Genomic DNA, 27297 nt, shown 5'->3' on the forward strand with positions numbered 1-27297 from the left:
ATTGTATATAGTGCTGCTATGAACATTGGGGTGCATGTATGCTTTTGAATGAGAATTTTCTCCAGATGTATGCCCGGGAGTGGGATTGCTGGATCATATGGTAACTCTATTTTTAGTTTTTTTAAGGAAGATGTAACTTTTTCTGAGAGTTTGTTAGTATGATTGCTTTTCTGGATTTGGCTATGTCTTAGGTCGGGTTCCCCAGAAACAGACCCAGAAATGGGAATTCCTGTACAAGCGTTTTATTCAGGAAGGCTTCCCAGGGAGATGAGGGAGAGAGTGGGGGAGTAGGACAAGGAAAGGGAGGAAGCTAAGGCGGCATGTGGTCTCAGGCCGGAGTCTTCAGCAAGATTCCCAGGGAAAGGTAAGTTACACCTTAGTGTTGTCTCACTGGGAGCAGAGGAGTTTGGCTTCCCTGCTTCCTTACTTAACAGTTTCAAGAAGGCAGGATAGTAAACCTTGGGAGCTGGCCTCCTAGGAGGCCAAGAGCATTCTCAAAGAAGATACACTAATGGAGGGAGAGAGGGTATGCACAGAAAGACTTAATGTGGGGACATTTCTCAGCTTTGGCCTCTTTTAACCTCTCTTTGCTTAGACATCTGCCAGGGGGAAATCAAAGATTGGCCTCCCCATTTATGTGTGACAGTGACAGACAGGGAGACACGGAGGCACAAAATGACCTTCCGCTCATCAGGAAGGCAGTCACAATGAAAGAGGATGCTATGATGCTGGCACTTACGACTTCTGAGTCCGGTGTCAGGGAATTGTCCACCTGCTTCCGGGCACTCTTGGCATGAGAGTTATATCAAACTCTAAGTGGCCTCTCCTTAAATAAAATCTGACATGCAGATGGCTAAATGCCCACAAAGACAAATTAGAGTATGTCTAGTCACATTACAAAAGCCTTGACTGAAGCTGAAAGGTTAAATGCCAGCATTCTTGGAAACAGTTTCCAAGGTACCAAAAATAAGAATCTTCCTCCATAAATTGATTTAAAAAAAAAAAAGGTTTACTAGAAGAGGTTGGAGGCTTTCTTTCTTTTTAGGTTTTTAACAAGGACGTATGTGGGGGCATGGGAGAGTATCCCAAATGGGATGGGAAGGGAATGACCTTACAAGGTTGCTCCTATGCTAGGATGACACCGCAACAATATTGAGATTCCACGTAAGTGTGATCAGAACCATTTATGCCCGACACCAGGCAATACACGAACATATGGCGGGAACACAGACCCTGCTGAATGTATAGATTGCATCGTTATGCTTGTGTGATGTCTGTTTTATACATCTGTCACAAGGAAAGAATGAAGCCTGTGATTATCTTTATTTCAGTCTGGCAAATAAATGTGTAGAAGTTGGAGAAAAGACAGACATCGTATTTACCAGAAACTCATAAAACTACCAGAAGCTGTAAGTAAATGTGTGAGAATCAGTTTCTGAGTGCTTGGGAGTGCTATCAGCATTTCCGTTGTAACTGCAAATAACGTGAGATTTGAAAACAAATACCAAATATGTTCCTGTTTGGACATGTTTTAAACTTCAGTCTTTATCAATAAATCTAAATCTCTCTGTTCCACAAAAAGCTCTGACATTTTATTTTTCAAAATGTTGTGTTTTCCTTTGGGCAGACGACTCTCTTGCTCCCTTACCCCTTTCTATAAAAAAACCATCAGACAAACAAATAAAGCCCAAGTCACCGCAAGCCTGCAGGGTTCATGGTGCTGTGCGGGCTCTGACTCAGAAGCTGTCTGAACTTCTTAGCAGAACCATTTTCAACATGTTTTGTTTTACTGTCCAGCTATTATGTTTAGCATGCTTTTTTTTTTTTGAGAAAGGGGAGGAGCAGAAATCAAGTACAATTTTCATTATAATTTTTTTTTTTTTTAACCAGTCAGGGAACAAGGCTGTGCCACTGGCTTTTATTTTCTTGCAGCTCTTGGAGTCCCCATTTCTTTGTGGAGTCTTGCTGGGTGCCTCTAGGTCACCTGCTGCGGGGGGCCAGGGGGACCATGCCTCTTACCTCTCCACGTGGAAGGTGCATGAACACCATGATCTGTGGCAGGTGGGATTAGCAAGAGGTACAATATGAAGGCTCATGGGGACAGGTCAACGTGGGTGTGGTGGTTTAAAAGTATGTGCACAAGTTCTAATTCTCCTCTTTTCAAGAGGTAGAGCTTCGTCTCCACCATCCTCCCCTACTCCCTTCCCTGAGTGTGGGCTCGACTTGCTGACTTGCTTGTAAAGAATAGAGTAAGTCAAGAGTCGTGATGGCTCTGATTCCAGAGTCTAGACTCCAGAGACTGGATCATGAAACGTCTTGTGGCTTTTCCCTTGCTCTCTCTGTCTCTGTCTCTGTCTGTCTGTCTGTCTATCTGTCTCTGTCTTTCAGATTTGTTCACTCTGGGGGCTGCTAGCTGACACATGTCATGAGGACACTAAAGCTAGCCTTCAGAGAGGGGTCTATTGCCAAGAGCCACGAGAATGACTCATTTTGGAAGTGGCTTCTCCAGCTTCACCAAGCCCTCAGAAGACCTCAGCTTGGCTGACAACTTCCCAGCAACCTCCTTAGAGACTCTGAGCCAGAACTACCCCTCTAAGCTGCTCCCAAATTTCTGACTCCTAGCCACTGTGGCATGAGAAATGCTCACCGTTTCTGGCTGTTAAGATTTGGGGGAATCTTTCATGAAGCCATGGATATCTCACACGGTGAGTGTCCAAGTGCTCAAGGAGTCAAGAGAAGCCTGGTGCACGTGTGTTTCCTTTCGTTTGGCCATCAGATATGGAGAATTTCTCACCGGGAGGGTCAGCAGAGTGCACTTGCATGGGGAGGCAGGAGAGTGGATTTTAGCAGACGGAACGAATATCCACAGTATTGGATCCTTTTTACTCGTCCCTATAGAGTCACTTTCTGCCAGTGTCACCTTGCTCTGTGTGGAAGGCTGACGTCTGTGACCTGCCTTGATTGGGCCCCCTGGTTCTCTGGTTGCTGTTGGATTTGGCCAGCAAGCCAAAGCAGCAGGAAACCCGAGTGTCGGGAGGGAGAGAGGCCAGGAAATTTACCCCCTGACTCCCTCCCTGCTGGTCCATGGGATGGCGGTGGCTGGATCCTTCCGCCGGAGGCCAGAACGCCCGCTGGCAGCTTCCACAGCCAAGTCAGGCCCGTGCATCTCTCTGCGCACCCTCTACTTGCCCCTTCAGGTCTAGGAGTGATAAGGGCTCCCCGCTATTGCTGGCCTTGGAGAGCTACACCATCTCTTCAGGGTTTCCCTGAACTCTGGTCACACCTCTGAAAAGAATTCTCAACTACTCCTTTTGAGTATGTCGTCTGTTTCTTGGGGGGACTCTGACTGAGCCCATCAGCTGGGCTTTCCTCGGTGTTCTCTGGTGCACATGTACCGTGGAGTGGAGAGAACTGCCTTGGCCTTGAGGCTTGCAAATTACTCCTCCTCCTCCTCTTACTATTACCACTTCGACTTCTTTTTCTTCTTCTTTTACCACTTATCCTTCTGTCTTCTTTTAGCACGGGAAACCTCTTTCTGAATGACATTTTGTGCTGAATTCCAAAATATAAAACATGCATAAAATTATAAAGGAAGATGGGCTTGGATTGGAGTGGATAAGGGGTTCAGGGGTCCCAGAGTCCCACCCATAGGGCCCTGTCTCCCTCTTCTCCTTGGCGGGATCCCTCGAGGCACATCTGAGCAATCGCAGTGTTGTGTGGAATCCAGGGTGGATACCAGAGCATTAGCAGAGCTGGAAGTGCTGGGGTGGAGGAAGTTGGAATTCTCAGATCCAGTTTGACTCTGTGGAGCCCCCTCCTCTGCCCTCTACTGTTCCCTGCTATCAGCCCCCTCAGATTTCAAATTCTGAGCTTCTCCTCCTTAAACACATCCTCTTCACTGGATCACAATACTTGTTCTTTATTTGAGCAGTTATTTTGTGCCAGACACGATGCTAAGATCTAGGGCCAATCCTACCACAGAGGTACTTTTATTTCCATTTTATGGATGAAGAATTGGGGCTCAGATGGGTTAAATTATATTCCAAAAGTAATCCAACTAGTAAACGGAAGACCTAGGGTTCAAAGTTGAGCCTGCATGACTTTAACCACTGCCAGCTGGCACGCCATCTTCCTTTTGTTTCTGAATCTGATTTTACCCTCATCGTAACCCTGAGCCTTCGATTTTTCCTCTTTTTCCTTCTTTGTTTGGGTTCTCTTATCCTTTGTCTGTGCCTTTACAGGCACTCAAGTTTTTCTTATTCCCTTACTCTCTCGTTTTGCCTGCTTTGAGCATCCCTAAGCACACACAACCCCTCAGTGTCTGCATCCTGTTTCCAGTATTATTGTGGGTGCGCGTTCTGGTGGAAAACTGAGATGAGACGATCTGTCTCATAAGTATCCATGCCCTCCTTCTCAGCTGGGGACTCCATTCAGCAGGAAACTCCTTTTAGTTGCATATACAAGCCCTCATCTCATCAGTTCCTCATTCTTTTCTCTCAGTGTATAATCTTACTTTCTGCTTTGCTGAGAAGACAAGTCTTTCAAGGTGAACCCTATCACATAATTAAATTCCTCACCCTTGTGTTTGTTAGGAAACACCCTTGCAAGTGGGAGCAGCTCAGACAGAATAAGGTCTATTTTCTCTTATGTATAGTTAAGAAGTGGGAGGGTCAGGGCCCTATGTTCATGATCTGCAGGAATCCAGATGCCTTCCAACTCAGCAATCTCCTGTACCTTAGGTGTGGCCTCTATCCTCAGGATCCACAATGGCTGCTTGAGATCCAACCATCACATTCATATTCCCAGAAGGAGGATGAGGAAAAGAAAGAAAACAGGCATATCCTTCTGTTTAAGGACTCACGCCAGAAATCACATTCAACACATCATGTTACAATTCACTCAGGAGTTAGTCCTCCGATTCTCGTTAGTCTGAAGAATACAGTCTTCTCTAGATGGCCATTTTCCCAGCTAAAATGTCAGAGTTTCTTTTTCCAAGGAAAAAAGACAGAGCAATGTCACTGCATGATGTTTCTGTCCTGTCATCATTCGCTGCTTTATTCTTCTACCTGAAAAAACTGAGCCCTCTTCCTTTCCAAGGTGATAGCTTCTGTACGTGCCTGTGATCCCACCCACTTCATAACTATTTGAAACTGTCTACTTGTTTTCGGAATTATGTCAATTGTGTTTATTTCTCTTTCTGCTTCTGACAGTCAACTTTTTTCCTGCTTCTACCATTGATCACATTTGACTTTTTTGGAAGCTGAAGTTATCCCACAGAGGTTTAGTCATTATGTTCAACAAATAACATAAAATGACTTTTCTGCCTGTCTGCTACCCTTTTGGGTCTTTTGAACTTGCTTTAATTACAAAATGTGACTGTATATATATATATAAATGTGCATATATGAGTGTGATATATATGTACATATATATGTGAGCATTATGCTCATTTTCATATCATTTTTAGATGTTTTATTAATGTTTCCATTTAAAAGTCAATATGCTGATTATGAATACCTGATTGGTCTCAGGAAATAGTAAGCCTGCTCTGTCATTCTGGTGGGGCTATTCAGATCTAAGAGATTGTCTGTAATCTGTTTCCAGAGAGGTTGCCTTGGAGGTAAATTTCTATTTCAAGATAAAATGTTATCTGGTCTCACGATCTGTGCCCCAGTCTGAATTTATAAAGGTGACTGAGTGATGACACAGAGAAACCAATGAAACTGAAAACTGAAAGGAGAGTTACTGTTACTTATTTTTCTTGAGATAAAGGGGGCACGGCACACCATGTGGGGCCACGTGGGCAAGTGCCAGCTTCCATCAGGAGGTAGAAACAGGAGCGAGGGGAAAGTCCAGCCCACAGCCTTACTTTGGGGCTTCCATGGGAAAGGAAAGGCTGGGCAGGACAAACTAGCTATTTTAATATTAGCTAGTTTGAATAATTTGGGGGGCTTTGGGGCGTAGGGGGTGCCCCTCACTGCTGGTCCCTGGCCCTGGGTGATTAGGACAGAGGAATATTATCTCCTTCTGGGAACAAACCGGACAGAGGAGGTGGTTTGGAGTGTGGGCTCTGGATTGGGTCATTTACATATGGAAGACTTGTTCCTGCCGGAGCCCTTTGTTACCTTAAGGAATCTGCTAGCCCTGCTGGGGGCAGTCTCTCCCTGGCCAGCAAGGTATTAAAGATGTTGAAACACCATAAGGAACAGGAGAAAAAAAAAAGATGAATCCAGCCCACCATCACTTTCTTGGTTCTCGACTTGTTATGTCACCACCTCATCTCTGCTGCCAGATTATGGGCTCTCCTAACACTCAGACCTAAGTCAGCCCTGCTCGTCTCTTAATGGATTTTCAATCTGGTGCTGCCCACATGAACTTCAAGGGCCTTCATCAGCGCCTCTGACAGGACAGAGGTGTGGTCTTGGCCACATTCGTGTTTCTCTCTGGATCTCTGCTTCTTTATCTAAACAATGGGTAGAGGTGGGGGTGGAAGGCTTCCTTTTTCCTCTAATCTGTGCCTTTCATCTCAGACTCTCTAACTAGCTCCTGCAAGGGGGCCTCTTTCTGAGATAAGGTGCAGGGGACGTTCTCCAGAACCAAAGCGGTTACCTTGGAGAGCAGAGACAAGGTGATGGAATGGCTCTGGGTCATACAGGAAAGGAAGGAGTAAGAACAGATTTCAGGACTCTCTGACATCCAGTCGAATGTACAGCACTCTGATTCTGCTTGTGCATTAATACTTCTGGTGATTAATTTTAGAGCCTGCAATATTAACACCTGCTATTTCCCAACACAAGTCATCAGTTGCAGTCTGACAGGTCTTTGTTAATTGTCTTGCTTATTTCTGCCAGTGTGCTTTCCCGCATCCTGCCTCCTCTGCCTTGCCTGCCCTCCCCGCTTCTTTTCTTTGTCGACTGAAATAAAATGCTCAACCTGTAAGTTGAGAGCTATGTTTTATTCTTCATTCATACCTTTTATGTTTAAACCTCAAGGCCTAGAGTCTTCACTTCTGACTTTCTTTTCTGATTTTTCTGGCCTGCCTTTAGTCCTAGTTTTGGTCTTAGGGTCAGCACCTAATAAGGACCCCTTACCTAATCTTAATGGTTACACATGTATTAGCTGTTGAAATTGGTCTCTAAGTTTTGAGTGGCCAGAGGCCACTTCATGGATACCCTGTCAATGTTGGATGTTTGTGGCCCCAGTTTAGGTAGCACCTTTTCTCCATAGATCTCCCAACGGCATGATGTTCTTGGTCCTGCCCCAGGTGAGAAAGAGGTCCTCCACATGCCCTGATGCTTCAAAATCCAGTGCTTACACCCACACAGTCCCCTATATTTGTACACTCCCTCTCATACAGGAAAGATCTGGCACAAGAGGAGGGCCATGTCCCAGGTCCCAGGTTCCAGGCAAGTCCCTGGGATGTGCCCCATCAAGTGAGGGTCCTTGGCTTCTCACAGGAAAGAATTCAAGAGTGAGCCACAGTAGAGTGAAGCTAGATTTATTCAGAGAGATGCTCACTCCATAGGGCAGAGTGCAGGCTATCTCAGAGGCCAGAGAGGCCACGAGGTGTGGGGGTATTTAGTTTAAGGTAAAAGTAGATACACACTCCATAGATGGAGTGAGGCCCATCTCAGAAGGCAGGAGAAAGCAACCATGAGGTACTGAGGTTGTTAGGTTTTATGGGCTTGGTAACTTCACATGCTAACAAGTAGGAGGATTATTCCAACTACTTCGGGGAGGTGGCTGGCATTCCAGGGAGCTGGGCCACCGCCCACTTTTTGACCTTTTATGGCCAGCCTCGGAGCTGTCATGGCACCTGGGGGTGGGTGCCAATCACCATGTTAATATATTACAGTGAGCATATAATGAAGCTCAAGGTCTACTGGGAGTCAGATCTCTCACCATCTTGGGCATCAAGGTCTATTGAGGGTTGAATCTTGCTGCTAATTGATGTGTCCTCCTTTTAATGGTTGTGCCCTGCCCTGTGTCTCACATCCATTCTGCTACTATTTTACTGGCCTCCCTCTTACTACTTTAAAGCTCAGTCAATTCTATAAGCCTTGGTTTGCTGACTCTCCCTAGGCTGTGAGCCCCTTGAGAGAGGTGACTTGCAAAGCTTGGCACACAGTAGGTGCTTAAGAAACTGCTCTTAGCATAATTGAGGAAGCGGCCCAGCTGGCTCTTCACATCTTCTACTCTCTCCTCCACCCAGGACTCACCACCTTTATTTTATTTTGAAGGCTGGTATTTTACCAGCACAGAGAGGGACAGAGCGTGCGGTGAATTCTGACTTCTATTTGACCCTCGTAGAGACAATCTGAATATTTTCCCCATGGGTGCTTGAGGGAACCAAATTAGCCCCATGCTTGTCAGATTCCTTCCTCTCTCTGTGCTGCAGATGAAAGTACGAGAAGTGAAAGCGGGAACTCTCTTAACCTTTTCAAGTCTTCAAATAACGATTTTCCAGACAGATAAGACTGAATTGGTATTGGATCTCTGCTCGGGAGCAGGAAGGATGGCTGTTTACAGGCTGCATGTGTCCTGCTCACAGCTTCATTGCCTTCTCCGCTCCCTGGTGGAGGAAATTAAAACTCTGATGGTCAGATTAGGTGGTTCTTGGCCTCTGCCCCGTGCCTGCTGCCGCAGATGTGAGAATTAGGCTTATCTCCTGGTTCAGATGAGGCGGTCGATGATTTGAACACTTGAAGAAATAACTGCAGTAATAAGATCCTTAAAGGGCTTGTGAATTGTTAAAAAAAAAATTCACAGCCAAAGCAAACAAACTGCAGTTCTCACCTTCTGCTTCCCATCACAGGGCAGAGGGCCACCTGCCTAGAGCAGAGTGGAGGGCACTGTCCTTACCGTCTACGTCTTAGGACTGCCTTCCAGTCTCAACTACCTCTGTGAGTCACTCCTTGGAGTTAAGGCATCCATCTGAAATGGAGCTGCGTGTGAACTGGAAGTCTGCTGCTGACAGAAATTAACATGCCCTTCATCCAGGTGTTAAGCTGGGCTTGGGGGAGCAGGACCATGGGCCAGGTAAGTTTTCAAGAGGAAGGGAGGTTGGCAATAAGCCAGAGGTTAGGGATTGTGGCTCAAGGCCCGTTTTCATTGCATCCCACAGGGAAAGTAACTTCAGGACATTGGCTGATTTCCCGCAAGAGAAGATCAGTGGTGGGGAGGAGAGGCCCTCAGACACACGTGCAGTTTATGTCTCAGTGTTGCCAAGACTAGCGATGGCCTCGTCAAAGTATCTTTATCAAGGGCTGTTAGTCAGTCTGCATTTAGTGGGTGCCTTGGAGGAATGAGAATCGGAAAGCCAGACAGAAGAGTTACTCCATCAGACTTCATTCAGTTCCGTGGTGGGCATCGTTATCAAATCCACTTTTTCTGTACTTGCTCCCCTATGGTACTAAATCCCGGTATGGGATGGCTTCGAACCTCAGTCACACAACTCTGCACTATCTGGGATGAAGCATTAGGAGAAATGCGCCTGGATAGTCACTCCCCAAAGGTTTAGCAGAATTCAGCCTTTATTAATTTTTTTCATTCTCTGTAGCTAAAGGATACAGAGCATCATCGCATCCAGCTCTCACAGCAGCGTGACTTTTCTTCAAAAACCAGTGGAGCAGGATAGGTTTTGTGCAGTTACACAAGTTAAGAATCTGAGAGTCACAGTGGACCACTGAATGAAGCCTAAAGAAGACTATTCAAAAAATACTAATAAGATATTGAAATTTTTGGCTCCATCTTTTAGTCTTTTGCTGTCTCTCTGTCTCTGTCTCTCTCTCTCCTGTTTATAGAAGGTTGGGGGCTCTCTCGATAATACATGGTCACTTTCTCCTGTGAGCCTTTAATTTCACGAAAACATCTGTCCTTATTGGGCAAAATTAGGTCCAGAAAAGCATTTATTATTGTTCTTTGGCGTATTTAATGAAAGATGAAATAGCTACTTGTGTGGAGTTTATATGATTCTTTTACAGTTCCTAAACTAAAAATTATAAAATGGAATGACTCTTTTATCAAAAAGCTGACCAGTTCTGGCATGCAAAGTGTCCAGAGCGCAGATGATCACACTCCCCTTCTCTCTGTCCTGAGCCGACTTCACAAGGTTCCTTCTAGGCCACACTTACTCAGAGGCCATCGACAAGGCCTAGGATGAAGTCACATTGAGAAGACATGTCTGATGAGCTGAAAGGATCAAAGAAACTGTAACTTGGAAAGAAACGGCGAAAGTGAGAATACATTTGTTGTCTTGAGATATTTAAAGTGTTGTCCTGTTGCAAAGAAGCAGACTTTGTCCAGAACGTGGTCTGATGTCTAGGAGTTCAGGGCCGGGAGATCTGAGCTTACACAGAGGAACTGGTGAGTAGTGAGGCTTCTGTCACTTGAAGTATTCAAGCAAAACTGGATGCTCACTTGTGAGAATGTTGTAGGTGAGATTAGGCTGGGTTATCCTGGATGCCTGAATCTTAGGTGAGGTTTTCCCCAGAATAATCCTCAGAAGAGCAAGAATTCTTTTATATCTTCCTTACACAGAAAATACAACAAATCTCCATTTAGTGAAGACAACACAAGTTTGGACATATTTTAAGGACTTCAGCTGATGCTGTTTTGAATGCATTAAGATTCAGATAATAGAATCAGTAAAAGATGAAGCAAAGGAATTTCTGAAAAAATTAGTAATGGTTTCTGGGTATTTGACTTTGCAATTCAAAATATTGAGGTTGTTATAAATAAATAATTTAAAAATCCTGTGATGCAACAGGACAGTAAGAGGTTACTCTCTGGCAGTGGTTCTTAATCTGGGGGTGATTTTTGCTTCTTGGGAGATATTTAGAAATTTCTGGAACCGTTTTTGACCATCATGACTGATGGGGGTTTTGTGTGCTACTGCCACCTAGTGGATAGAGGCCAAGGACGTCACCAAACCTCCTGCCAGGCACAGGACAGGACAGAGAAAGAGAATGATCCAGTACAAATGTCAGTAGTGCTACCGCTGAGAAACCTTGCTTTATGGAAATCAGGACTATCATCACAAGAGTGATAAACATCACCCCAGTGACAGCATCACGCGGATTCACAAAATGTTATATTTTAAGCAGCTATTATGGGAGTAAAGATGATGTGATTTGAAGAACCATGTTCTGTGTTATGTGGCTCCAAAAATGGGCTTTGGTGACAGCCGACATTCTATTGTCAGCAATATGTGTGCAAAGTTCCAAGAAAGCTGTTTCATAAAATGTGTGAGCGAAGAAAGCAATATTTCCAAATCAATATGTTATTGTATATAACACGTGATTTAAAATATTTACTCGTAACTAATTTAATAAAATAAATGTTATAGTCACTTGGCAATGTAATTCACTCTAATGGTTGATATATTGAAGTGGGTCTGAAACAATATTTTGTTCTTTTCACTGGGAAAAATGGCTGCACGCCTTGTATCCAGGCTAGCCTTGTATTTGGATGTGAACAGAAAATCTAATTCTAGGGTCCTAAGCTGTGTGTGTGTGTGTGTGTGTGTGTGTTTGTGTGTGTGTGTTTGGTCATGGTATACGCTCTTTTTTGTCATGATGTGAAATTCCTTCAGTCTTTTGAATCTGGAAATAACTTCCAAAAGTTATCAAGTCTTTCCTACTTTTATTTGCTTTAAAAAATTATGCACTGTAAAATTCAGCACATTCTATGAGTTTTGACAAATGCATACAATCGTGTAACTACTGTTGCAATCAAGATGCAAAACAGTCTATTGTCCTCCAAATTTCCTCATGCTCCCCATTGTGATCATCCCCTTTCCTCTGTGCTCTTGCTTTGTAAGTTTACTCTTACACACCTTACAAGTACAATGCTTATTTTCAAAATACACTCTTACGTGAAGACCCAGTATCTAAATCAGACCCTTGCAGATCTTCTCTTGGCAAAGTGGGACATGGAATCCTGTGTTCACCTGCTCCGCCTTCCTCTGGCCCCAGCCAGGGCTCTGGGGAATTTTCTGGGAAACTAATGCTCTGCAGAACAGCCAACACCCCTGATTAAATTCTTCCCTTGATCAAATGTTTGGTGAACCCTTACAGTGAGCCAGGTCGGTAGCTGGGATGGAAAGAAGGATGAACCAGATGGAGTCTCTGCTTTTAGCAGAGGCTAGTAGTCAGACATCTACAAACAAAACTGGAGCTTTGATAAGTGATAGAAAGGAAGACTACGTGGGGCTATGGGAGGAAAAGTCTGTGAAGCTGAGGCAAGAATGATGTCCTTTCTGATGGAATTGTCCCTGCTCACCATTCACGTCCTGAGCAGAAGGAGCTTCATGGAAGATCTGAGAGGGAAGGTGCAACCATGAGAAAGCTGGTGTGGCCACACAGTCAGGGAGATCCTGGAGAAGTCATCAGGGGTTAGACTGAGCAGGTCACTGTGTACATAAAAAGAAAGAAAGGAAGAAAGAAAGAAAGAAAGCAAGAAAGCAAGAAAGCAAGAAAGAAAGAAAGAAAGAAAGAAGTAGACAACATTGAAAAAAATAAACTTCATCTCAAGATTTGGGTTGAAGGTATTACATAGGAGAATGACATGATCAGATCTCCAGTTACGCTGGCTGCTGTTAGTAGAATGGATTGGATTGTGGGATGGGCAAATATGGATGTAGAGGGGGTAGTGACAAAACTATTTCAGCAGTAACAAGCAGGAGATGATAGTTGGCACAGGGAGGTGATGGTGAAAATAAAGACAAGATAGTAGAAGATATGCATCGGAGATAAATGACCACCAGCTTGTTGCTGGGATGAGGGAGGTTGACCAGATGTCTGGTTTGGGGGCTGCAGGTACTGAAGTGGAGCCCTCTGGGGGTGGATCAGGTTTAGGAGGAGAATACCGAGTCTACCTCTAAATGTGTTAGATTGAAGGGCATGGGAGATATCCAGAAGGAAATGCTAAAGAAAGAGACAGATATCAAGTTCTGGAGCTCTGGAGTTTACCTTCCAACCACTATCCACTTATTTTTTTTGAAAAAGCCCACCACGTCCTGGTCCCTGAGTGAGATGTTGGAATATAAACACATCTGTGATGTGGTCCCCGCCCTGGAAGCCCTGGAGAAGGAAACAGGTTACATTTGGATTAATGTTGTAAAACAAATGTGTTCATGCAGCCACGGGAGCTCAGCGGAGGATGTGATTTCTCTTGCCTGAGAGAATCAGAGAAGTTGTTCCCAGCTTTGCTAGATGGAGGCGTTTCCTAGACGGAAACCAGAAAGAACATCATGCTTGGGACAGAATGCAGTTATGTACAAAGTTTGCAAGGTATGCACACTGATGGTCCACGCGGGGGCTTTCAAGTAGTCTGACGTAGGCAGGTTGCAGAGCCCGGGGACTAGGGAAAGTAGTTGGAAATGGAGACTTTTAGGTCTAAATGTTGAACATGCAAACTGTTTTGTAAGGGAGAAGCCAGGCGGGGCAGCAGGGAGGGAGGAGACACAATAGGACCCGTGGCGGCAGACTGCAGTGTGGACTGGAGGGCAGGGGCTGGGTCAGGGAGACTGGCTGGGAGGATGCACACTTGTCCAGACAAGAGGGGAGGAGGGTCTCAAGGCCGTGGCAATAGGGATGGAGGGAAAGGGATGGTGTGGGAACCTGGGAGGCAGAGTCTTATGGTCTGGGGGACAAAAGAGATAGAAGGATATTGTCTCCATTTTGAACGAACAAGTGGGAGTGATGCTGTTAACTGCAACCTCGAGCTCTAGAGGAGCAGCAGCGTTGTGGCCAGAGTGGTGAATTCTGCTTTGTACGTGTTGTGTGTGAGCTCCTGAGGGGTCCCCGTGGACCTCCAGTGGGCGGTCAGCAGGGCGTGAGCCCATCCTACAGACTGTGGTTCTCTGGCCGATTGTGACCCACCCAGCCCGTAAGATGCTCCGTCACAGTGATCTGTTGCTGAGTTTCTCTTTAGATGATGGATATTCCCAGGCAGGAGCTGGGCTCTGTTCTCCTTTTCTCTCCAGGGAGTGTGCTGTAGAGCAGTGTCTTTCAACATTTCTTTACTTCAACCACAGTCAGAAATACATCTTACATCTCAAATCTACCTAAAATCTTTTTTAGAAAACATTTGCTCAGAGCATCAGCATTTTCTCTTTCTCCTCCTCTCCCCTCTCTTCTCTCCTCTTCTCTCTCCTTATTTCTTCTCTTAATTTCTCTCTCTTAATTTTATTTTTAAATCTTACTCTTTTGTATGTTCCCTTCGGGACTCGTAAGCTGCTGTCAGCAGCGTGTTAACCACTGATGTAGAGCACCGAGTATATTAAAGACCCCGGAACCTGCAGTCAGGCCGGCCCGGGTTTGAATTTCAGTCTGTCACTGGATAGCTGTACTGCCTTAAGCAAGTCATTTAACCTCTCTGTGCTTCCATTTTCTCATCTGTAAAATGGAGACAAATGCTTGAGCTAAAAGAGCAAATAAGAAAGTAAATGTGTTGGTGTATAATTTTCTGTGCCTATCTTCTTTTGAACATGTTTGTAAAATGCACCTGTATTTTGTGTACTGTGATAGTTAATCATCATTGCAGAATATTCCATCATATGCATGTACCATAATATATTTGTTTATTCTGCTCTTGGGTGGTTTCCAGGTTTTGGTTAGTAATAGTACAGCTATGGATACACTGAAACTTGTCCTTTAGTGAACCCCGGTGTGCATTTCTGATGATTATATTTCTAGGAGTGGAATTAGTCATAAGGTATGCATATCTTCACCGTTAGTAGATATTGGCAAAAAAGTTTTCCAAATGGTTGGAGCAATTTTTACCTTCCCCTCCCCAGTAGCACTGTAGGGGAGTCATCATTGTTTCATGACCTTACCAAGAGCTGGTTCTGTCTGATTTTTTCATTTTGCTATTCTGGAGGAGGAATATTGGTATCACATTTTTTTAAACATTTTTTATTGATTTATAATCACTTTACAATGTTGCGTCAAATTCCAGTGTAGAGCACAATTTTTCAGTTATACATGAACATATATATACTCACTGTCACATTTTTTTCTCTGTGAGCTACCACAAGATCTTGTATGTTTCCCTGTGCTATACAGTATACTCTTGTTTATCTATTCTACATTTTGAAATCCCAGTCTATCTCTGGTATCACATTTTTTAATTGTTGGCAGTTCCATGATGTCTATTGCAACTGAATAATTTTGTATATGTTTGTGGGCCATTTGATCACCATATATTAATTATGAGTTGTAATACCGTATAATGAATGTTAGACTAACAAATAAAAAAAGAGAAAGTAAATATGTATGAACGTACCTAGATGTATTAGCTTGTCTTGCTGCCACAGTGAATTACCACAAAATCAGTGGCTCAAAACAACAAAAGATTTTTTTTTTTTAATCTCATAGTTATGCATTCAGAAGTCCAAAACAGGTCTTCCTGGGCTGAGATCAAGGTACGGTAGGGCTGTGTTCCTTCTGTGGGGACGATGTACTTTCTTATCTCTTCTCTTTCCCTGGGGCTGCCTGCGTCCCTGGGCTGGTGGCAACGTTCTCCATCTTCAATGCCAGCAGCATAACATTTTCAAATCCCTCTCTGCCTTCTTCATCCACATTTAAAAGATTTGTGTGCATTAATCTGGGACAATCTCTTTATCTTAAGCTGAGTAGTAAACTTAATTCCATCTGCAATCTTAATTCTCTTTTGCCTTTTAATGTCATAATATATTTATAAGCTCTGGGGATTCAGATGTGGGCATCTGTAAGGGCCACAATTCTGCCTACCACAACGGTACAGTGAGTAGAACCTCATGGATGTTCAGTAAGGAATTGATACCCTGAAGTTTCCTTCTTTCTCTGACAGTCTGCAAAAAAAAAAAAAAAAAAAAAAAAAAAAAAAAAAAAAAGCAGTGGAACACAAAACAAAACAAAAAATTGAACCTTTAAATACATATTCAACTTTAATCCAGATTCTCATTTAACCTTTGGGAAACTGATGTTTGAACCTAAGTACAGGATTAGGCATTTGACTGTCTTACGGTTTTGAACTCAGGCATCAGCAACAACGCATCTTCTTAAGATGTTTTGCTTCAGTTGGGACTTTGGTGAACATGCTTTGTTACTAATATTCAAATCGATGATAAAAATGTTGATTAGGCCAGGCCTGAAGCCTGAGTCTCATGGAGTTCTGCTAGAGGCTTTTCTTGACTCTGAAACTGATCATTTATCAATACTTCTGTTTGGCCTAAAATAGAGAAGGAGTGGGCGGACTTAGTGAGACAAAAGGAGAGAGAAATTTATTAGAGGCAAGCTTTACTTCTCAGAATATGACAAAAAACAGATTTCTTTTTCCTGGGGATTGATGTCTTAGGAAAAAAAGTAGAGTTATTATAAGGCCAACTTAATAAATATTAGCTACTTATTTTTAGCATTTCTCATAGACTACACCTGGCGCTCTGTACAACGGTCTTGCTCTTTCATACGGGAAAATCTGCCTTCCCTGCTGATGAGATTAAAGAGCGAAATCCCTGGATACTCAGCCAGCCTGCAAGCCTGCAGTCAGGGCAGCGCCTGATTCCCTGGTACCCTGACTGCAAGAAATTTGTAAGCAGGGTCAACAGCGGCACAAAAGAATTCTGGGAGCTCTGAACGCACCTCCAGCAGTACCGAGAAGGGTGACGTAGGGCTGGAGTTAGGGAGCAGGAGGGTGGGTTTATGGGAGCTCTGTCTCCTCTGAGCTGGAGGAGGGGAGGTGATAAAGGGAGGAAAAGCACGACAGAAGCCAAATAAGAGATGGCCAAGGCTGTCACCACTCATTTCACTGTTTGGCCCACATGGCCTCAAGCATGGGGATTGCGGCCACCATCTGAATGATGAACTGACCTTTTTATACCATATTCGCCCTTACGCACTCATGAAGAATCACAGTTTTCTGTTCTCCAGATAGTTTGCTTCTAGATGCGTGATCGAATCCTGCCGATTCCAGCCGATGACTGACAATATATTGATTCAGGGTAAGGCTTCTCTAGAACATGAGTTTGGCTGTTTTCCTGAAACCATGACCAGGCGCCTGGTTGGGACTTGTCTGTAATCCAGTGCCTGATCCAGAGCACACCCTCAGTAAATTTCCGGTGAATTTAAGGGGTAATAAATTCAAATGGCTTCTCAACAGTCTTTTTAAAAATTCATTTTTATTTTAATTTTTAACAACTTTTTTGTTGTATAATTTCTGTACAGTAAACTACACGTATTTCAGATGTACCATTTGATGGATTTTGATAGATGTGTACACCCATGAAATCACCACCACATTCAGGATGCTAACATTTCCATCACTCCCCAAGAGGTGCTAGTCCTGAATTCCCAACTTAACCCTTCCCACCCACTTCCCCCAACCCTGGCAACCATAAGTCTGTTCTCCATGTCTGTGAGTCTGTTTCTGTTTTGTAAATAGGTTGGTTTGTGTCTTTTTTTTAGATTCCTCATATAAGCGATATCACATGGTATTTTTCTTTCTCTTTTTGACTTACTTTATTTAGAATGCTGATCTCCAGGGCCACCCATGTTGCTGCAAATGGCATTATTTTATTCTTTTTTATGGCTGAGTTGTCAACAGTCTCTTGTACCCATTTTCTTGACTCCTGGTCATTCTGCAAATAATTTTGTGGTCATGAACTCTGCCTTTTGTTGTGTGTGATCATAAGATTTGATAGTGGTAAGAGATCATGCTTTGGAATTAGGTTCATGATCAAATCTCCATTTGGGCATTTATTTATAATCTTTGAGACGATGATTTAAAGTTTACTTAAATGAGTCAGTTTATGCATCTGTAAAATGAGAATAATAACACTTCTCACCTTACAGAATTATTATGAGAGGTACTTAAGACTTTTTCTACCCCACCTGACTCAGGATGCTGTTGGCTGCAGGCCACAGACATGAAATGAACATTGGCCTGATTTATGAAGATGCTTGTTGTTAGCTTACAAAGCAATTTATAAGTAGACAGTTCCAGGGTTTTTTGATGGTTCAACAATTTCAGCAGACTCTTTATATGTTTGTGCTCTGCCATCTTGTGTTGGCTCTTCTTCAGTTTATACCTTATGGTGCAAGACGGGTGCTCCAACTCCAGGGCACCATGTGCTCAAGGCCTTGCCCCAAGAAGAATGATGCCAAAGAGCTTCCTTCTCAGAGAGTCTGCCCTTTTATCCTACAATGAAAGCCTCCCATGGACTTTCCCTTATGAATCATTGGCCAGAACTGTGCCCACCCCAAGACCAATCCCTGGCAAAGAGAAATGGATTCTCCATTGACTTAGAATGATCATGATTCATACCCTGGAAGGTGGGGGCGGGGTGCTTGCTTCCTTCTCTGTGATCAAAGTGTCTCTGCCCATAAGAAGGAAGATGGAGAGGACCATCTGCTGGACTGACCGTGAGCAACGTTTGCCATGCCTCCTAAGCACGCTGCCCTCCCTACTGCCTTCGGTCCACCTGTCTTACCCGCCACCCGTGCCTCTGATCTTTGTTTTCTTCTAGAGGTCAAAATCCTAAGTTGATTGATAGTTCTAAAGGGTTAAGAAGCAACCCTCTACAACATGTTTTCTTTGCTTTATTTGCATATTCTATCTCCCTTAATAAAGCATAAAGCCTTGAAGAATGCAGATTGTATCATATTCATTTTTGTCTCTAGTACTGAGCACAAATCCTGGCTGATGGCTTCTGTTCAGAATAAGTTTGTTAAATGAAACGACTGTCTAAGACCAGAAATCTAATGAGAAAATCATGCAGATTGAGGTAGAAATGAGGTTCTAGTTCAATAAAGAACTTATAAATATAGAGTAGGGAAGTGTTTTATGGAAATGCCTGGTAGGTGGAAAATCAGATATTTAGCACCTAACTTGCTGTTGGTTTGCAAAGTAATCTCTTTTGCACCTACAGGCAGCTTCTGCCTGGGAAGGGAGGAGTGGCTGGTGGATGGTGCCAGTCAGATGGGTCTAGCGCAAATGTGCACGTGTGTGAGCAGGTACTGAATCAGGTGGGAATCTTCAATAGTCTGTAACCTGTAACTCTAGTCAAGTGCGTTGGTCTTTTATCGCCTTTTAGCCTTGGGACCTTGCCTTGTTTGTATATGCTCCTCCCCTCCCAGCATACACACAGACGAGTTTAGTGTCTTACTCATGTCTGTATTCCCTCCGAAAATAATGCTAGGCCATTGCACAGGAGAGCTCAGCAAACATTTGTGGCACTGAACTGGATTTCCTCAGGAGAGGAGGAAAACACAATGGTTCACCTGCACGGAGATTCTTCAGCCAGATTTTGGAGGAGCCATTCAGCATTGCTTGAAACTTCAACTCTTATTATGTGGTACTTCTTTTTGTTTGGCTTTGTCTTTTCTACCCTCTCCACTGCTAATTCCTTAAGCACTCCAGCATCTCTGGAGCCATGGGTGATGATTATTGCCTAGGATTGGAGAATCCTTTGAAAAGGCTTTTTTTTTTCTTCTTTTAATCCCATAGGGTGCAGGCAGTCAAGGCTGACATGCTTGTTAAGTCTGTTTCCTCACTCTCTGAATTGCTATATGCTACATGTTCTTGAGGATGAACTGTGAAAACCACTTTCAAAACACAGTCAAAACCACACACTGCACTTTCAGTCCAATTCATTAGATTCCCTCCCACTTGGGACTCTTATGTGCTGGCAGATAAGTCATTAACACCAATTTCCCCAAGAATGAAGGAGGTTGAAATCACGGTGTGACATATTTATTTGATGTACAGTGTGAATATTTTACAAGTTGCATGAGTCATTGGTGGATGGAATGTCTCAAAGTTTACATTATTCTAGGTAAACAGGAAGAGGATGTCTGACTAATAGACTCACAGAGATCAAGATGGAGGTGAGAACGGTAGGCAAGTAAGAAGAGGTCAAGCATGAGTGAGTCAGCAAGCTTTTCCATCCACTGCAACAGAGTCTAGGCTGGGTTCCTTACATGATTCATGAGCCAGAACCACACATTCTTCTCCTTAGACGACCTCTTCCAAAAGATCAACAACAATGAAGTACATCTGGGAATCGTCAATTAAATCTTTTTCAAATTTAATGTATATGTGTATATAAGGTAGTATTCAGTGAATACTTGAAAAATGTACGAATTGTTCATCCATACCTGTGCATGAGCTGTATTCTTCACAGCTTTTCGTTTTTCCATGTGCCCTTTAGGTTTTTCCATGTGCCAAGGCATCACTCAGGCATGATCCCATGGAAGAAATGACAGAAAGACCTTTTGTTCTGAGCCTAGTGATATTTCTACATTTCTAAAATCCAGCTAAAATCATTGATTCTGACAGTAATCCTGATATTAACCCCATATGCATTATTCTAGCTTTCTAAATATGTCTAGTGCTGAGAGGGTGGATTTGTCTGAGATGGACAAAATGTGAGCCACGTGGAAGAGAAAGCTATTGTGAAACACACGCCTGGATTCTAAAAACCTGACTCCTTCCCTAGTGAACTGACCTTGGCCAATGTATTTAGTCTCTGTGACTCGGGTCCCATTATGTAATAAATTGGAGCATTACCACCTATATCTTAGCATTCATGTGAGGGTCAAATAAGGTCACACATATAAACAACACGATCTGGTAGAAGCTCAATGCGAGTCAGTTCTCTTCATGGTACCAGTAAGCTTTTAAAATGTTAACCTACGTGTAATAGGATGTTTTAATGGGACTCTTTTTGTCTCTGTTTTGGCTGATATCCAAGACATTAGGCGACAACAACCCTCGTGTAACAAAGTGAGATGCTCTATTGTTGAAGGACTTTAAAGGAAATTAAAGTCCATATGCCCCTTAGGCGTGCTAGGGGATGTGGCTGAGATAGGAATGCTCACCAGTTGCTTCTGAGCTTTCCTTCATCCCTGGCCTCCTTGTGGGCAGGCGGGGCCCCAGGACTGTTCTGGTCAATAGACTGTGAAGGGACGGGACACCTGTCCCTTCTAGGCCAAAGCGTAGAAGACTGGGTGTGGCTTCTGCAGGCACTCTCTTCCCTAGTCTCGGTGGTCAAGGCTAAGCCACAAACCTGAAAGTGCCTGGAATGCTGGATCACCTGAGGGAGAGCAGCCCTCGCCACATATCCAGATTCTCAGCAGGCTTTGCCTGAGAGCGGAGTAAAGTTTTGCTAAGCTGCTGACAATTGGGGGGTTAATTTGTGATTGCTGCCTAATCTGTCTACATAAAGGAGAAGCTGGAAAGGGGGAGGGGATAGCTCAGTGGTAGAGTGTGTGCCTAACATGCACGAGGTCCTGGGTTCGATCCCCAGTACCTCCATTAAAGACAAGCAAATAAAAACCTAATTACCTCCCCCAAATAAAAAATATATACATAATCAATTAAAAACAAAAGAGAAGCGGGAAAGTCAGGAGAGGATTTCTTTGAGGAAGTTTGCAAGATGTTGGAGTACGTTCTTTCCATTGCTCTGATTGGGAAAGGCAGGTGGGTACTTCCCTTCCGCTTCTGCCTAGTGAGAGGGTCTTCAGAGGGACCATGCAGAGAGCTGGACCTATTCATCTGGGGACCAGGAGACACAGAGACTGCAGGATGCAGAGCAGGAAGTCTGAAGGTGAGATCCTGTGGCTCAGCTGGAGAATGGGCTGCTTTGAGAATCAGCTACACTTTCAAAGTTTGGGACAAAGATGGAGGAGACAAAGGACAAGCCAAGTGGAAGAAAGCTGACCTAGAGCTCCCTTATAAGGACTTGGCTCAGGTCCACCACTTGCAGAAGCATTAGGACCTAATAGGCAGCCTGTGTCTGGGGGGCTGCAGGGGCAGGGCTGAGGAGGGACCCCAAAAGCAACCAGTCCCAGGAGAAGAAGATGCCAACCTCTGGGTTCTGAAATACCAAAAGGGCCCCAAGAGGAAGAGTCAAGGTTAACCCTCTGCTACAGCTGGAAGTCATCCTTTCCTGCCCTTGAATTCTCCTCTGTCCTGCACCTAGAGGTAGCAGAGGCATCCTCTTGAGTTGAAAAGAGAGGCCGATGCTCCAGGTGGGGAAATGAAGAATGTGGCTTTGGCCCCCTCCTGGATGAAGGAGCAGCTTTGCTATTAAATGCATTTGAGAGTTTTAACTCTTGCTTGGGACTGAATAGTTTTGCTATGAAAAAAAGATTGAGAGTCTAAAAGTAGAGGATTTTTTTTATACACAAGGATGACAGAAAACATATACATTTTTGATTATAAGGAGGAATTTGTCCTACAGAGCAGGTTTGAAAGGACAGAACAGAGGAACGTGTGTGCTTTTTATTTTTCATTTTTGTTTTGCTGCACTTCCTCTTTGAAAGATACGTGTTCACAAGCATCACAAATGATGCTGTTGATTACATTAACATCAAAACACTCAAAACAGAACAGCTACCTGAAATATGCACTAGAGAGAGGTCTGTTCTTGAATTCCATCGCGGAGTATGACACTGTGAGTAACACACCATTCTTCTGATCATAGAATATAATCTCCTAAAATGGGATAGGATCCTGGAGCCAAAGGTCCATGAACCTTCACTACAATGTCTTAAAACATTTAAAACAGCGTCTTAAAAAAAATCTATTAATTGTAACGCAAAACTGCTTGATAGTTAGAGCTCAGAGAAACGTTGACCAACAATTTTCCTAAATGCCTTTTATTGCCCACAGGAAACACCTTACCAACGTGTTCCATGAAGAAACAGGTAATTACATTTTTATCAACTGCACTTCTAGCCTTTTTTAAAATAGTGTGTTTTTATCCTTCTCTAAAATGTTTCCCCTTATCTATCACTCCCCTGTAAGAGCAGCAAATAGCGTGGTGATAAAGTCAGTAATTATGGACAATGTAGGTTCTGGGAGATTTTCATGGCTGGAGTCAGTGGGCAGCATTATTATCTGAGGCCGTCACACTGGGTTAAGTGTCCTTCAGGATGCATCTTCAGAGGATCTCAGCATGGTTTTCGTCTCATCAGTAGAGCCGAGTGGGAGGAAGTGCTGGATCATGAGTAAATGAAGGGCTTTGAAAAAGGCTTTGAAGATGACAGCCCCCAAACCAGCCCCCACTCTACTTACTGCCTGACGACTGTGCAATTTTGGGCAGGTCATTTAAGTTACTTAAGCTCCAGTTTCTTCCACAGGATAATATGGTTATTACCTACTGACAGTTTAAATGTAATATAATACACATAAAACACAAATACAGGACCAGGCAAATAGCATGAAAAAAAAACTAATAAAGAGATTTATTTCAGGATGAGGATACAATGACATTAATGAGAATTGTCAAAGAATGGATGCTGCTGAAAAGATAAAACAATAATGATGAAATGATAATGGGGTAACTGTTAAAGGAGACAATGAGAAAACAATGTAAATTTTATACAATTACAACAAAAGGGGCATATGGCCCAGGTCAAAGGTGTCCATTTTCCCTCTTTCAAATTGTTTCATAGCTATGAAATTCCCTTTTAAAATTCAGGGAAGAATGAGTAACCCTTTAACCCATTTAGGACTATTCCTCCTACACTGATGTACGGAGAGTGCTTTGCACATTAGATGAATCAACACAACCTGCTTTCGTCTGGCTTCCTAGTTGGAGTCGTCTTGGTTCGCGTCATAAGATTCTGGAAGGCTTTGCTGATAACCCTCTTCCAGTTGTGTCATCACTGCTGGAGCTGTATTTGTATTTGAAAGACCTTAGAAAGGGGTGGCCGTGCTTCTCTGAACATGAATTTTATTCTCCAGAAGTACTCCTGTTTCTATTAATACAGGTAACGTTTTAAATTTCTCTCTCTCTCCCTCCCTCCTTCTCTCTCTCCCCCCTCCCCCTCCTGCATACAAAGATGGCAGGGGATTTGATCTTTGATGAGAGATTGGCTGTTCTGACCCATCGAAACGACTGCGAAGTCCGACAAAGCCAGCCTGCTGCCTGTTCCCTCCTGACCCCTGGATCCCGGGTTTGTGTCTGGGGTCCTGACTTGCAGAGTCAGACCCTGCCTGCAGCTTTGAACCTGCTGCCAGGCGGCCCCAGGCTCAGAGCTCTGAGCATCCCCAGCGACAGCTGGGGTGTGTGTAGGGAGGGGCTGGGCCGCTTGGTTGTCCTGTAAGGGCTGTCCAGGCTTTTGCCGGAGGAGATTTGCGGTGGAAGAAGAGAGCGGAGACACAAAGGCCCAGCAACCCCACGTGCTGATCTCCAGGCGCGCCCCGCGACGCCCCATCCAGCTGTTGTCTGGCTTCTGCATTATGCAGACCCTTCCTTTTCTCTGTCCTTCCTTAGACGAGATGCCATCTGGCTTTCCCCTTTGGGTGTTGTGTCTCAGACAGCGACAGTGACAAATAATAAACATAAACCATCCTTTCGTCCTGCCAGCGGCTTTGTAACGGCCAGAAAGGCACACGTGTGGACGGATATACACGCGGTGCCCCCACCCCCGACCCCTCATTTATCTGCTTTAGCCCCTGTTCTATTGCCCTGTGTTTACTGTCATCATTAGTAACCTCCCAGAGGTTACAGACAGGACTCAGCTATTTTTCTTTGGTTTTCCTCCCATTATAAAGGGACCATGTCAATTTTAGACAATTTGGAAAATCTGGAAACAAGTAAAATAAAACACTATTCTGAAATCCCACTGCTAAGAGGTCCTGGGTATTTATGTAATGTTGCCTTCCATTTTGGTTTGAGCTGGTGCGTCTGCTATGGTTGAAATCCTACTGCATGTCGAGTTTTATGTCTTGTTTTATTTCACTTAGCATTATGTTACGAGCATTTCCTTATACTGATAAACATGCTTTTTCATAACTTGAATGGCCAATAATATTCCACTGTATGGGTCTTTCTAATTTGTTTAACCTTCCCCTTGTTGTCCTGTGTAATTTTTCACTGTTGTGGACAATACTGCAGTGAACATCTTTGCCCATAAATCTTTTTTGGCCTCACAGAGGTTGGGATACATAGTGCTAAATGCTTTCCAGAGAACCTGTATCCACTTATAGTTCCTTCAGCCATGTGTCAGAGTCCCTGTCGCATCAAACTTCCTTCATCATCATGGAGTATCATATTTTACTGCCTATTTTAGGAAAAAGAATGACATTCTACTGTTATTTCAACATGCATTTTTTTTGATAACAAATAGAATCTGTATGGCTTGCTTTACTTATTCAGGGTACAAATGCTGTTTATATTGTTCTAATTACCCCCAGAGCATGATTTAAGCATTTCTAGCCAATATTAGCAGGAAGTTCAGGATGTCCATCTTGAGACCTTCCAGCAACATCCCCATCCCTGCCTCACCTGAGAATCCACAGGGTGGAATTTGTCTGCCTTCCAAATTTTCGGGAATAAGGTCATTGGAGCTGCCGAGGTGTGGCTGGTGAGGTTCAAGCTCTCGTCCACGTGCCCCGCACGCTCACTTAGTGTTTTCAAGCTCAGCTGTTGTGTCAGGTTGGCTTGGTTGAGGGTGAGGGTCATGTTGATGGCACTGTCCCCTGCCACCCCAAATATAGCCTGTGAGCTTCAGGGACCCTGTTGTGCCTGAGCCATCAGATGCCTCCCACCTTTTGGTGTCCTGAGCATCCTTTCCCTTCAGTGGACCTTAAGGGCCAGGAACACCCAGTCCAGCCAAGGTGCTGCTTGAGAATCTGGGAGCAGGGGGACCGGGCTGTGATCTCAGAAGGTTCTTGGGCTGCTAATGAAACTGATCCTTCCTTCCAAGAGATCTGTCTACCAGGGGAGGGTAGCTTTTCCTAAAGCCTGGGTGTGAGAGTGTTCTCTGCGGTCTGACTGCTGGACTTGGGGTTCTGGCTTTACCATTTCTGAGCTGGGTAATCTTGGGCAATTTGCTTAATCTCTTTAAGACTCAATTTCCTCATCTGTGAAAGAGGGTTTATTTAAGTACCTTCCTCTTAGAATCTCTGTGAGGATTAAATGAGATAATCCTTGTGAAGTATATAATGTAGCTCCTGGCACAAAGATACCCGCGTAGGTTAGCCATAAAATTATTATGCTATATAAAACTCAGAAGTTCCTATTATGCCCAAATGAAAGTTTTGTTACCAGGGGACATCCTCTTCATTATGTGGAGAACCTGCAGGAAATTTACTTCTTGTTTTAAAGAAAAATCTGTCCTAAATCTGTTGATTAGTAAGGTTGAACATCCCCCCTTTTCCAACTTTGCTATGCTTGTTTCCTCTTTGGTGAACTGTCACTCAAGACCTTTCCTGTTTTCTGCTTTCTTTTTATTTTTTAATTAAACTTTTTATTTTGAGATAACTATCTATTCACATGGAGTAATGCAAAGTAAGACGGAGAGAGTCCATGAAACCCTTATCTCAGGCTCCTGAGTATCTCTGTGTGTGTATTTATTTATTTTTTTCCAGTGTCTTTCTGCTGTTCAGATTGGATCCTTTCTGTTGTCCTATCTTCAAGGTCACTAATTCTTTCTTCTGTCCTCTACATTCTGCTCTTTGAGTCCATCCAGTGATTTTTATCATTTCAGCTTTTGTATTTTCCAGTTCTAAAATTTCCATTTGGTGTTCTGTTTCTTTGCTAAGTCTTTCTACTTTATCATTTGTTTCAAATGTGTTCTTAATTATTCGTTGAAGCATTATATGATGGCTGATTTAAAATCCTTGTCAGATAATTCTAACATCTCTATGTGGATATTTATTTTTTTCCCCATTCTAGCTGAAATTTTCTTAGTTCTTTGTATAATGAATGATTTTTGATTGAAATCTGAACATTTGGGGTATTATGTTATGGACCCTTTGTCTTAATTAGACCTTCTATTTCAGCTGGTGTTTGTAGCATCGCTCCATCAGAGAAGGGGAGCCCACCCTCGTTTCTGCCGGGTCGGGGTGGAAATACCAGTTCCTCTGCACCTTCTGTTGACCCCCGAGGGTGGGGCAAGAGAACTGACTCACCTCTAGGTCTTTATCCTCTCCTTGCCTGGGAGGGCAGAGATGCCTTGTCATTGATCCCACATGGCCTCCACAGTGAGCGGCAGGGTGGCCTCATGATCAGTGGGTGACGGTTGAAGCCCGCACTTGATGCCAGGCCTCCTCTGATCCCCAGCCGCGGTGCCTTGTCACTACTGGTAGGTGACTTACTTGGTGCTGCGTCACTGTGGACTTCCCACGTGTCTCCATAAACTGGGAGTGGGGGACTGTGTGACTGCCCATTACATGCCGGTGACGACAGGCAACTGCTCTGCGTGGCCTGCTCCCCACTCTGCCTCCTCTGACATCACCTGCTGAGAGAGTTCAGACCTTCTTACAGACCAAAGAGGATGGATGTCTAAGCTCGCCACCTGG

General features: G+C 43.8%; 1 non-coding gene across 1 annotated transcript; it reads left to right on the plus strand.

Moving 5' to 3' along the window:
- Positions 1 to 21224: 21224 nt before the first annotated feature.
- TRNAV-AAC (transfer RNA valine (anticodon AAC)) lies at positions 21225 to 21297 on the plus strand. The gene has a single exon. It is a non-coding gene; the product is annotated as a tRNA-Val (tRNA).
- Positions 21298 to 27297: the final 6000 nt, after the last annotated feature.

The sequence above is a fragment of the Vicugna pacos genome, chromosome 5 (genome assembly GCF_048564905.1).
Source record: "Vicugna pacos chromosome 5, VicPac4, whole genome shotgun sequence".
In the NCBI taxonomy this organism is placed as follows: Eukaryota; Metazoa; Chordata; class Mammalia; order Artiodactyla; family Camelidae; genus Vicugna; species Vicugna pacos.